Source organism: Anomalospiza imberbis, unplaced genomic scaffold (assembly GCF_031753505.1).
Source record: "Anomalospiza imberbis isolate Cuckoo-Finch-1a 21T00152 unplaced genomic scaffold, ASM3175350v1 scaffold_101, whole genome shotgun sequence".
Taxonomy (NCBI): domain Eukaryota; kingdom Metazoa; phylum Chordata; class Aves; order Passeriformes; family Viduidae; genus Anomalospiza; species Anomalospiza imberbis.
The window spans coordinates 27329-40254 of NW_027099400.1; the positions used below are offsets into that span (position 1 = coordinate 27329).

Below are 12926 nucleotides of genomic sequence, written 5' to 3' on the forward strand. Positions count from 1 at the left end.
CGGTGCTGGTTCTGCTCCCGGTGCTGGTGATGGTCCCAGTCCCCGTTCTGGTTTTGGTCCCGGTTCATGTCTCGGTTCTTGTCCCAGTCCCGGTTCCGGTCCCAGTTCTGGTTCTGGTGTGGGTTCTGCTTCCAGTTCCGGTCCCGATTCTGGTCCCAGTTCTGGTCCCAATTCTGGTGCGGGTTCTGCTCCCAGTTCTGGTGTCCGTTCTGGTCCCGGTTCTGGTCCCGGTGCCAATTCTGGTGCCCGTTCTGCTCCCAGTCCCGGTGCCCATTCTGGTCCCAGTCCCGGTCCTGGTCCCGGTTCTTGCGGTCCTGGTCCCAGTCCCGGTTCTTGTCCCGGTCCCGGTCCGGGCAGAGGCACCGGCAGGGCCCCGGGGCTGCCGCGGGATTCTCGGGGTCGGCGAGCGGCGACATCGCGGCGACATCGGCGACAGAGCGGAGCGGAGCCGGCTTTTAACGGGACACGGGGAGGGGACACGGGGACAGCGGTGACATCAGGGAAAGGACCGGGACATCGGGGAGGGGACACGGGGACAGCGGTGACATCAGGGAAAGGACCGGGACATCGGGGAGGGGACACGGGGACAGCGGTGACATCAGGGAAAGGACCGGGACATCGGGGAGGGGACACGGGGACAGCGGTGACATCAGGGAAAGGACCGGGACAGCGGGGAGGGGACACGGGGACAGCGGTGACATCAGGGAAAGGACCGGGACATCGGGGAGGGGACACGGGGACAGCGGTGACATCAGGGAAAGGACCGGGACATCGGGGAGGGGACACGGGGACAGCGGTGACATCAGGGAAAGGACCGGGACATCGGGGAGGGGACACGGGGACAGCGGTGACATCAGGGAAAGGACCGGGACATCGGGGAGGGGACACGGGGACAGCGGTGACATCAGGGAAAGGACCGGGACATCGGGGAGGGGGCGGCGACATCGGGGAGGGGACACGGGGACATCGGGGAGGGGACACGGGGACATCGGGGAATGGAGCGGGGACTTCGGGGAGGGGACAGCGGTGACAGCGGGGAGGGGACAGCGGTGACATCAGGGAAAGGACCGGGACATCGGGGAGGGGGCGGCGACATCGGGGAAGGGACCGGGACATCGGGGAGGGGACAATGGCACCGGGGAGGGGACAGGGAAGGGGCTGGGGACACCGAGGGGGGACAATGACACCGGGGAGGGGACAATGACACAGGGGAGGGGACAGGGAAGGGGCTGGGGACACCGAGGAGGGGACAATGACACCGGGGAGGGGACAATGGCACCGGGGAGGGGACAGGGAAGGGGTTGGGGACACCGGGGAGGGGACAGGGAAGGGGCTGGGGACACCGGGGAGGGGACAATGACACCGGGGAGGGGACAGGGACGGGGCTGGGGACACCGGGGAGGGGACAGGGAAGGGGTTGGGGACACCGGGGAGGGGACAATGACACCGGGGAGGGGACAATGACACCGGGGAGGGGACAGGGAAGGGGCTGGGGCCACTTTGGGGGTGGCACCGGGGTGGCGACAAAGCGACACCGGGGTGGGGACAAATCCATGAGGAAGCGGCGACAACGTGGGTGGGGGGACAGCGGGGGGGGGGGGGGAGGGGATTTTGGGGACCCTCCCGGCCGTGACGTCACGGATGGGAAGTGTCCCCAAGTGTCCCCAAGTGTCCCCAAGTGCCACCCACGCCCCAAGGCGGGGATTTCCTGCGCGGAGCGGGGACGGAATTTTTGTCCCCTCCCCTTTTTTTTGGGGGGACACGTGATATTGGGGGGGGAGGGGAGGGGAGAGGTGGGGACACTCTGGGGGGAGACCCCCCCCCCCCAAAAAAAAGGGACCCAAAAAAGCGCGAAACCCCCCACAAAAAAAGGATCCCCAAAAAACCCGACCCCCCAAAACTGGGACCCCAAAAAACCCCAAACCCCCCAAAAAGGGACGCCAAAAAACCCCAAATCCCCCAAAATGGGACCCCAAAAAAACCCAAATCCCCCAAAATGGGACCCCAAAAAACCCAAATCCCTCTAAATGGGACCCCAAAAAAACCCAAATCCCCCCAATTGGGAACCCTAAAAAACCCAAATCCCCCAAAATGGGACCCCAAAAAACCCCAAACCCCCCAAAATGGGACCCCAAAAAAACCCAAACCCCCCAAATTGGGAACCCAAAAAAACTCCAAATCCCCCAAAAAAGGATCCCCAAAAAACCCAACCCCCCAAAACTGGGAACCGTAAAAAACCCAAACACTCCGAATTGGGACCACAAAAAACCCAAATCGCCCAAAACGGGACCCCAAAAAAACCCAAATCCCCCCAATTGGGACCCCCAAAAACCCCAAATCCCCCCAATTGGGACCCCAAAAAACCCAAACCGCTCAAAATGGGACCCCAAAAAAACCCAAATCCCCCCCAAATGGGACCCCAAAAAACCGAAATCGCCCAAAATGGGACCCCAAAAAACCCCAAATCCCCTAAAATGGGACCCCAAAAAAAACCCAAATCCCCCCAAAATGGGACCCCAAAAAAACCCAAACTCCCAAAATGGGACCCCAAAAAAACCCAAATCCCCCAAAATGGGAGCCCAAAAAACCCAAATCCCCCAAAATGGGACCCCAAAAAACACAACCCCCCCAAAATGGGACCCCCCAAAAACCCCAAATCCCCCAAAATGGGACTCCAAAAAACACAACCCCCCCAAAATGGGACCCCAAAAAACCCCAAATCCCCCAAAATGGGACCCCAAAAAAACCCCAACCCCCCCCAAAATGGGACCCCAAAAAAACCCAATCCCCCCAAAAAACCCCAACCTCCCCCAAAAAAGGATCCCCAAAAACCCCAAATCCCCCAAAATGGGACCCCAAAAAGCCCAAATCCCCCAAAATGAGACGCCAAAAAACCCCAAATCCCCTAAAATGGGACCCCAAAAAAAACCCAAACCCCCCAAAATGGGACCCCAAAAAAACCCAAATCCCCCAAAATGGGACCCCAAAAAAACCCCAAATCCCCCCAATTGGGACCCCAAAAAACCCCAAATCCCCCCAATTGGGACCCCAAAAAACCCCAAACCCCCAAAATGAGACCCCAAAAAAACCCAAATCCCCCCAATTGGGAACCCTAAAAAACCCAAACCCCCCAAAATGGGACCCCCAAAAAACCCAAATCCCCCAAAAACGGGACCCCAAAAACCCCAATCCCCCCCAAAAAACCCAACCCCCCCAAAAAGACCCAACCCCCCCAAAATGGGACCCCCAAAAAGACCCAACCCCCCCAAAACAACGGGACCCCAAAAACCCACAGCCCCCAAAAAACCCCCAAACCTCCAAAAAATGGGACCCCCCCAAAAAAAACCCAAAATGGGACCCCAAAAACGAGAGACTCCCAAAAACCCCAAAATGGGACCCCAAAATGGGACCCCCCCAAAAAAAAAAACCAAAATGGGACCCCCCCCAAAAAAACCCCAAAATGGGAACCCCAAAAAAACCCCAAAATGGGACCCCCCAAAAAACCCAAAATGGGACCCCCAAAAAAACCCCAAAATGGGACCCCCAAAAAAACCCCAAATGGGAACCCCAAAAAAACCCCAAAATGGGACCCCCCAAAAAAACCCAAAAATGGGATCCCCCCAAAAAAAACCCCAAAATGGGACCCCAAAAAAACCCCAAAATGGGACCCCCCAAAAAAACCCCAAAATGGGATCCCCCCTAAAAAACCCCAAAATGGGACCCCCCAAAAAAACCCAAAATGGGACCCCCCAAAAAAAACCCAAAAATGGGATCCCCCCAAAAAACCCCAAAAATGGGATCCCCCAAAAAAACCCAAAAATGGGACCCCCCAAAAAACCCCAAAATGGGACCCCCCCAAAAAACCCAAAATGGGACCCCCAAAAAACCCAAACACCTCAAAATAGGACCCCAAAAAAAACCCAAATCCCCCGAATTGGGACCCCATAAAAACCCAAATCTCCCAAAAACGGGACCCCAAAAAAACCCCAATCCCCCCGAAAAAACCAAACCCCCAAGATGGGGACCCCAAAAAAACCCAAATCCCCCCCAAAAAACCCAAATCCCCCCAAAATGGGACCCCCAAAAAAACCCAACCCCCCAAAAACAACGGGACCCCAAAAACCCACAGCCCCCAAAAAAACCCCGAAACCTCCAAAAAATGGGACCCCCCCCAAAAAAAACCCCAAAATGGGACCCCCAAAAAAAACCCAAAATGGGACCCCAAAAACGAGAGACTCCCAAAAACCCCAAAATGGGACCCCAAAATGGGACCCCCCCAAAAAAAAACCCCAAAATGGGACCCCCCCCAAAAAAACCCCAAAATGGGAACCCCAAAAAAACCCCAAAATGGGATCCCCCAAAAAAACCCAAAATGGGACCCCCAAAAAACCCAAACACCTCAAAATAGGACCCAAAAAAAACCCCAAATCCCCCGAATTGGGACCCCAAAAAAACCCAAATCCCCCGAATTGGGACCCCAAAAAAACCCGAATCCCCCAAAATGGGACCCCAAAAAACACAAGCCCCCAAAATGGGACCCCAAAAAACCCCAAATCCCCCAAAATGGGACCCCAAAAAAACCCAAATCCCCCAAAAAACCCAAACCCCCAAGATGGGGACCCCAAAAAAACCCAACCCCCTCCCAAAAAAAACACAAACCCCCCCAAAATGAGACCCCCAAAAAGACCCAACCCCCCCAAAACAACGGGACCCCAAAAACCCACAGCCCCCAAAAAACCCCGAAACCTCCAAAAAATGGGACCCCCAAAAAAACCCCAAAATGGGACCCCTAAAAAACCCCAAAATGGGAACCCCAAAAAAAACCCAAAATGGGAACCCCAAAAAACCCCAAAATTGGAACCCCAAAAAAAACCCCAAAATGGGACCCCCAAAAAAACCCCAAAATGGGACCCCAAAAAAACCCCAAAATGGGACCCCTAAAAAACCCCAAAATGGGACCCCCCAAAAAAACCCAAAATGGGACCCCCCAAAAAAACCCCAAAATGGGACCCCAAAAAAACCCCAAAATGGGAACCCCAAAAAAAAACCCAAAATGGGAACCCCAAAAAACCCCAAAATTGGAACCCCAAAAAAACCCTAAATGGGACCCCCCAAAAAACCCAAACACCTCAAAATAGGACCCCAAAAAAAAACCCAAATCCCCCGAATTGGGACCCCATAAAAACCCAAATCGCCCAAAATGGGACCCCAAAAAACCCCAAACCCCCCAAAATGAGACCCCAAAAAACCCCAAATCCCCTAAAATGGGACCCCAAAAAAACCTCAAATCCCCCAAAAAACCCAACCCCCCCAAAAAGACCCAACCCCCCCAAAACAAAGAGACCCCAAAAACCCACAGCCCCCCAAAAAACCCCGAAACCTCCAAAAAATGGGACCCCCAAAAAAACCCCAAAATGGGAACCCCAAAAAAAACCCTAAATGGGACCCCCCAAAAAAACCCCAAAATGGGAACCCCAAAAAAACCCCAAAATGGGACCCCCCCAAAAAACCCAAAATGGGACCCCAAAAAAAACCCCAAACCCCTCAAAATGGGACCCCAAAAAACCCAAATCCCCCCAAATGGGACCCCAAAAAAACCCAAATCGCCCAAAATGGGACCCCAAAAAAATCTTAACCCACCCCAAAATGGGACCCAAAAAAAAAACCAAATCCCCCAAAATGAGACCCCAAAAAAACCCCAACCCCCCCCAAAAAAACCCAATCCCCCCCAAAAAGACCCAACCCCCCAAAATGGGACCCCCAAAAAAACCCAAATGGGACCCCCCCAAAAAAACCCAAATCTCCCAAAACGGGACCCAAAAACCCCAAACCCCCCAAAATGGGACCCCCAAAAAAACCCAACCCCCCAAAACAACGGGACCCCAAAAACCCACAGCCCCAAAAAACCCCGAAACCTCCAAAAAATGGGACCCCCAAAAAAACCCCAAATTGGGACCCCCCAAAAAAAAACCATAAATGGGACCCCCAAAAAAACCCCAAAATGGGACCACCAAAAAAACCCCAAAATGGGAACCCCAAAAAAACCCAAAATGGGACCCCAAAAAAAACCCCAAACCCCTCAAAATGGGACCCCAAAAAACCCCAAATCCCCCCAAATGGGACCCCAAAAAAACCCAAATCGCCCAAAATGGGACCCCAAAAAAATCCTAACCCACCCCAAAATGGGACCCAAAAAAAAACCAAATCCCCCAAAATGAGACCCCAAAAAAACCCCAACCCCCCCCAAAAAAACCCAATCCCCCCCAAAAAGACCCAACCCCCCAAAATGGGACCCCAAAAAAACCCAATCCACCCCAAAAAGACCCAACCCCCCCAAAATGGGACCCCCAAAAAAACCCAAATCGGACCCCCCAAAAAAACCCCAAATCTCCCCAAAACGGGACCCCAAAAACCCCCAAACCCCCCAAAATGGGACCCCCAAAAAAACCCAACCCCCCCAAAACAAAGGGACCCCAAAAACCCACAGCCCCCAAAAAAACCCCGAAACCTCCAAAAAATGGGAACCCCAAAAAACCCCAAAATGGGACCCCCAAAAAAAACCCTAAATGGGACCCCCAAAAAAACCCCAAAATGGGACCCCCCCAAAAAAAAAACCCAAAATGGGACCCCCCAAAAAAACCCAAAATGGGAACCCCAAAAAACCCAAAATGGGACCCCCCAAAAAAACCCCAAAATGGGACCCCCCCCAAAAAACCCCAAAATGGGACCCCCCCCAAAAACGGGACCCCCCCAAAAATGCCCCCCCCAAATGGGAGACACCCCCCAAAAACGAGACCCCCAAAATGGGACCCCCCCAAAAAATGGGACCCCTCCCAAGTGAAGCCCCCCCAAAAATGCGACCCCCCCCAAATAAAGCCCCCCAAAAATGGGAGAATCCCCCAAAAACGACACCCCCCCAAGTGAAGCCCCCCCAAAATGAGACCCCCCCCAAAAACGAGACCCCCCAAAAACGAGACCCCCCCAAAAAAACGAGACCCCCCAAAAACGAGACCCCCCCAAAATGGGAGATCCTCCCAAAAATGAGACCCCCCAAAAAAACGAGACCCCCCTCAAAAACGAGACCCCCCAATGTGGGAGTCCCCCCCAAAAAACGAGAGCCCCCCAAAAACGAGACCCCCCAAAAACGAGACCCCCCAAAAAACGAGACCCCCCCAAAAATGGGAGACCCCCCCCATGGGAGACCCCCCAAAAAACGAGACCCCCCCCAAAAAGAGACCCCCCCAAAAAACGAGACCTCCCCAAAATGGAGACCCCCAAAAAAAACGAGACCCCCCCAAAAACGAGACCCCCCAAAAACGAGACCCCCCAAAAAAAACGAGACCCCCCCTTAAAAACGAGACCCCCCCAAAATGGGAGATCCCCCCAAAAATGAGACCCCCCCAAAAAAACGAGACCCCCCAAAAACGAGAACCCCAAAAAAACGAGACCACCCCCAAAAACGAGACCCCCCCAAAAACGAGACCCCCCAAAAAACGAGACCCCCCCCAAAAAACGAGACCCCCCCAAAAAACGAGACCCCCCAAAAACGAGACCCCCCCAAAAACGAGACCCCCCAAAAAAACGAGACCCCCCCAAAAAACGAGACCCCCCCAAAAACGAGACCTCCCCAAAAACGAGACCCCCCCAAAAAACGAGACCCCCCCAAAAACGAGACCCCCCAAAAAAACGAGACCCCCCAAAAACGAGACCCCCCCAAAAACGAGACCCCCAAAAAACGAGACCCCCCCCAAAAGCGGGACCCCCTCCCCATCGCCCCGCCCACTTCCCCCCGCCCCTCCCCTTCCACCCCGCCCCTTTCCCAGCCCACCAATCCCGCCGCGCGTCGGGGCGCGCGTCCGTGACGTCAGCGCGCCAACCCGGAAGCGAGCACTTCCGGGTACGGCAGGTGAGGGGACACCTGGGGGGGGTTGGGGACATTTGGGGGGGGTGGGGACACCTGGGGGGGGTTGGGGACACTGAGGGGGGGTTGGGGACATCGAGACACTTGGGGACACCTGGGGGGGGTTGGGGACATTTGGGGACACCTGGGGGGGGTTGGGGACACTGAGGGGGGGTTGGGGACATCGGGGGGGGGTTGGGGACATCGAGGACACTTGGGGACACCTGGGGGGGGTTGGGGACACCTGAGGAGGGTGGGGACACTTGGGGACGCCTGGGGGGGGGGGGTTGGGGACATTTGGGGGGGGTTGGGGGACATCGCGGGGGGGGTCCCGGGATCGGGGGAGGGGACACGGGGACAAGGGACAGTGGGGGCGTGGCTTTGGGGACACGGAGGGGACACGGAGGGGACACGGGGGGTGGCACTGGGGACACAGAGGGGACACGGAGGGGACACAGGGGGTGGCATTTGGGACACGGGGACACGGGACAATGGGGGGTGGCCCTGGGGACACGGGGAGGACACGGAGACACGGAGGGGACACGAGGGGTGGCATTGGGGACACAGAGGGGACACGAGGGGGACACGGAGGGGGCACGGGGACAAGGGACAGTGGGGGGTGGCCCTGGGGACACGGGGGGGACACGGGGACACAGAGGGGACACGGGGGGTGGCATTGGGGACCCAGAGGGGACACGGGGGGGACACGGGGGGTGGCATTGGGGACACAGAGGGGACACGGAGACACGGGGGGGACACGGGGAGTGGCCTTGGGGACACAGGGACAAGGAGGGGACACGGGGACACAGAGGGGACACGGGGGGGACATGGAGGGGACACGGGGGTGGCCTTGGGGACACGGAGGGGACACGAGGAGGACACGGGGACAAGGAGGGGACACGGGGGGTGGCATTGGGGACACAGAGGGGACACAGGGACAAGGGACAGTGGGGGGTGGCCCTGGGGACACGGGGGGGACATGGGGGGGACACGGGGAGGACACGGGGACAAGGAGGGGACACGAGGGGTGGCATTGGGGACACAGAGGGGACATGGAGGGGACACGGGACAGTGGGGGGGTGGCCCTGGGGACACGGGGACATGGGGGGGACATGGGGACAAGGAGGGGACACGGGGGGTGGCATTGGGGACACGGGGACACGGAGGGGACACGGGGGGGACATGGAGGGGACACGGGGGGGACACGGGGGGTGGCCTTGGGACACGGAGGGGACACGAGGAGGACACGGGGGGTGGCATTGGGGACACAGAGGGGACATGGGGGGGACACAGGGGGTGGCATTTGGGGACACGGAGGGGACACGGGGGTGGCATTGGGGACACGGGGACACGGAGGGGACACAGGGGGTGGCCTTGGGGACACGGGGGGGACACGGAGAGGACACAGGGGGTGGCCTTGGGGACACGGGGACACGGAGGGGACACGAGGAGGACACAGGGGTGGCCTTGGGGACACAGAGGGGACACAGAGGGGACACAGGGGGTGGCATTTGGGACACAGGGGGGACACGGGGACATGGAGGGGACACGGGGGGTGGCATTGGGGACCCAGAGGGGACACAGGGAGGACACGGAGGGTGGCCTTGGGGACACGGGGACACAGAGGGGACACGGGGACAAGGAGGGGACACAGAGGGGACACAGGGGGTGGCTCTGGGGACACAGAGGGGACACAGGGGGTGGCCCTGGGGACACAGGTGACAGTCGGGGTGGCCTTGGGGACGGGGGCGTTTGTTACCCAAAATCAGGATTTTTTTCCCAAATTTGGGGATTTTTACCCGAATTTTGGTGGTTTTTTTTCCCAATTTGGGATTTTTTTCCCAAATTTGGGGATTTTTTTCCCCAAATTTGGGATTTTTTAACCCCGAATTTTGGGGTTTTTTACCCGAATTTGGGGGTTTTTTTACCCGAATTTTGGGGTTTTTCACCCAAATTTGTGATGTTTACCCGAATTTTGAGGTTTTTTGACCTGAATTTTGGGTTTTTTTCACCCAAATTTGGGATTTTTTACCCGAATTTTGGGATATTTTTCCCCAAATTTGGGGTTTTTTCCCCAAATTTGGGGGTTTTTTCCCCAAATTTGGGGTTTTTTTAACCCGAATTTTGGGGTTTTTTTTACCCGAATTTTGGGGGTTATTTATCCAAATTTTGGGGTTTTTTACCCAAATTTGGGAATTTTACCCAAATTTGGGATTTTTTACCAGAATTTTGGTTTTTTTACCCGAATTTTGGTGGTTTTTTTTACTCAAATTTGGGATTTTTTTACCCGAATTTTGTGATTTTTTTTTAATCCGAATTTGGGGTTTTTTTCACTCAAATTTTGGAATTTTTACTCAAATTTTGGATTTTTGCCCAAATTTTGTGGTTTTTCACCCGAATTTTGGGATATTTTACCCGAATTTTGGGATTTTTTTTTTATCCAAATTTGGGGGGTTTTTTAACCCGAATTTGGGATTTTTTAATCCAAATTTGGGGTTTTTTTACCCGAATTTTGGGTTTTTTTCCCAATTCTGGGTTTTTTTCCCAAATTTCGGATTTTTGCCCAATTTTTGGTTTTTTTCACCCAAATTTTGTGGTTTTTCACCCAAATTTTGGGGTTTTTTTAACCCGAATTTTGGGATTTTTTAACCCAAATTTTGGGGTTTTTTTAACCCAAATTTTGTGGTTTTTAACCCGAATTTTGGGTTTTTTTCCCCCAAATTTGGGAATTTTTACCCGAATTTTGGTTTTTTATACCCAATTTTGGGTTTTTTTTAACCTGAATTTTGGGGTTTTTTTCCCAAATTTTGGATTTTTTGCCCAAATTTTGGTTTTTTTACCCAATTTTGGGTTTTTTTAACCTGAATTTTGGGGTTTTTTTCACCCAAATTTTGGATTTTTTGCCCAAATTTTGGTTTTTTTAACCCAAATTCTGGGGTTTTTTTAACCCAAATTTTGGATTTTTACCCAAATTTTGTGGTTTTTTACCCAAATTTTGGTTTTTTTTCCCCCGAATTTTGTGTTTTTTCACCCCAAATTTGGGGATTTCTCCCCGCTTTGGGCGCGGGGCGGGGGCGAAACTTCGTTAGGGTCATTAGGCCTGCCTGGGATTATGCAAATGAGCTGGGATCATGCCAAATGAGCTGGGATCATGCAAATGAGCTGAGATCATGCAAATGAGCTGGGATTATGCAAATGAGCTGGGATCATGCAAATGAGCTGGGATTATGCAAATGAGTTTGGATTATGCAAATGAGCTGGGATTATGCAAATGAGTTTGGATCATGCAAATGAGCTGGGATTATGCAAATGAGCTACGGCGTGGGCTCTGTATGCAAATGAGACATGGTTATGCAAATTATGTGGGCGGGGTGTGGGGACCTGGATAAACTGGGCCTGGTTAAACTGGGTTTAATTAATCCAGAGTTTAATTAATCCAGCCTAATTAATTAAACTGGGTTTAATTAATCCCGAGTTTAATTAATCCAGATTTTAACTAATCCAGAGTTTAATTAACCCAGAGCTTAATTAATCCAGAGTTTAATTAACCCAGAGTTTAATTAATCCAGTGTTTAATTAATCCAGATCTTAATTAACCCAGAGTTTAATTAATCCAGAGTTTAATTAATCCCAGAGTTTAATTAATTCATTAAACAGGTTTCAGTTAATCCAGAGTTTAATTAACCCAGAGTTTAATTAATCCAGAGTTTAATTAATCCAGATCTTAATTAACCCAGAGTTTAATTAATCCAGAGCGTAATTAATCCAGAGCTTAATTAACCCAGAGTTTAATGAATCTAATTAATTAAACAGGGTTCATTAACCCAGAGTTTAATTAACCCAGAGTTTAATTAACCCAGAGTTTAATTAATCCAGTGTTAATTAACCCAGAGTTTAATTAACCCAGAGTTTAATTAACCCAGAGTTTAATTAATCCAGATCTTAATTAACCCAGAGCTTAATTAACCCAGAGTTTAATTAATCCAGATCTTAATTAATCCAGAGCTTAATTAATCCAGAGTTTAATTAATCCAGAGTTTAATTAATCCAGAGCTTAATTAATCCAGAGTTTAATTAATCCAGAGTTTAATTAATCCAGAGCTTAATTAATCCAGAGTTTAATTAACCCAGAGTTTAATTAACCCAGAGTTTAATTAATCCAGAGTTTAATTAATCCAGAGTTTAATTAATCCAGAGCTTAATTAATCCAGAGTTTAATTAATCCAGAGCTTAATTAACCCAGAGTTTAATTAATCCAGAGTTTAATTAATCCAGAGTTTAATTAATCCAGAGCTTAATTAATCCAGAGCTTAATTAACCCAGAGTTTAATTAATCCAGAGTTTAATTAATCCAGAGTTTAATTAACCCAGAGTTTAATTAATCCAGAGCTTAATTAACCCAGAGTTTAATTAATCCAGAGTTTAATTAATCCAGAGCTTAATTAATCCAGAGTTTTATTAACCCAGAGTTTAATTAATCCAGAGTTTAATTAATCCAGAGGTTAATTAATCCAGAGGTTAATTAACCCAGAGTTTAATTAACCCAGAGTTTAATTAATCCAGAGTTTAATTAATCCAGAGTTTAATTAATCCAGAGCTTAATTAATCCAGAGTTTAATTAATCCAGAGCTTAATTAACCCAGAGTTTAATTAATCCAGAGTTTAATTAATCCAGAGTTTAATTAATCCAGAGTTTAATTAATCCAGAGGTTAATTAATCCAGAGGTTAATTAACCCAGAGTTTAATTAACCCAGACCTTAATTAATCCAGATCTTAATTAATCCAGAGTTTAATTAATCCAGCCTAATTAATTAAACTGGGTTTAATTAACCCAGAGTTTAATTAACCCAGAGCTTAATTAATCCAGAGTTTAATTAACCCAGAGCTTAATTAACCCAGAGCTTAATTAATCCAGAGTTTAATTAATCCAGAGTTTAATTAACCCAGAGTTTAATTAACCCAGAGTTTAATTAATCCAGTTTCATTAATCCAGCCTAATTAATCAAACGGGGTTCAATTAATTCC

General features: G+C 51.2%; 1 protein-coding gene across 1 annotated transcript in view; it reads right to left on the reverse strand.

Annotated features, from left to right (window-relative positions):
* Positions 1–8121: 8121 nt before the first annotated feature.
* Positions 8122–12926, reverse strand: part of LOC137465675 (A.superbus venom factor 1-like) — a 106779-nt gene continuing 101974 nt past the window's right edge. Inside the window, 1 exon segment of the mRNA XM_068177734.1 lies at positions 8122–8162. The gene's annotated coding sequence lies outside the window, so the exon portion shown is untranslated.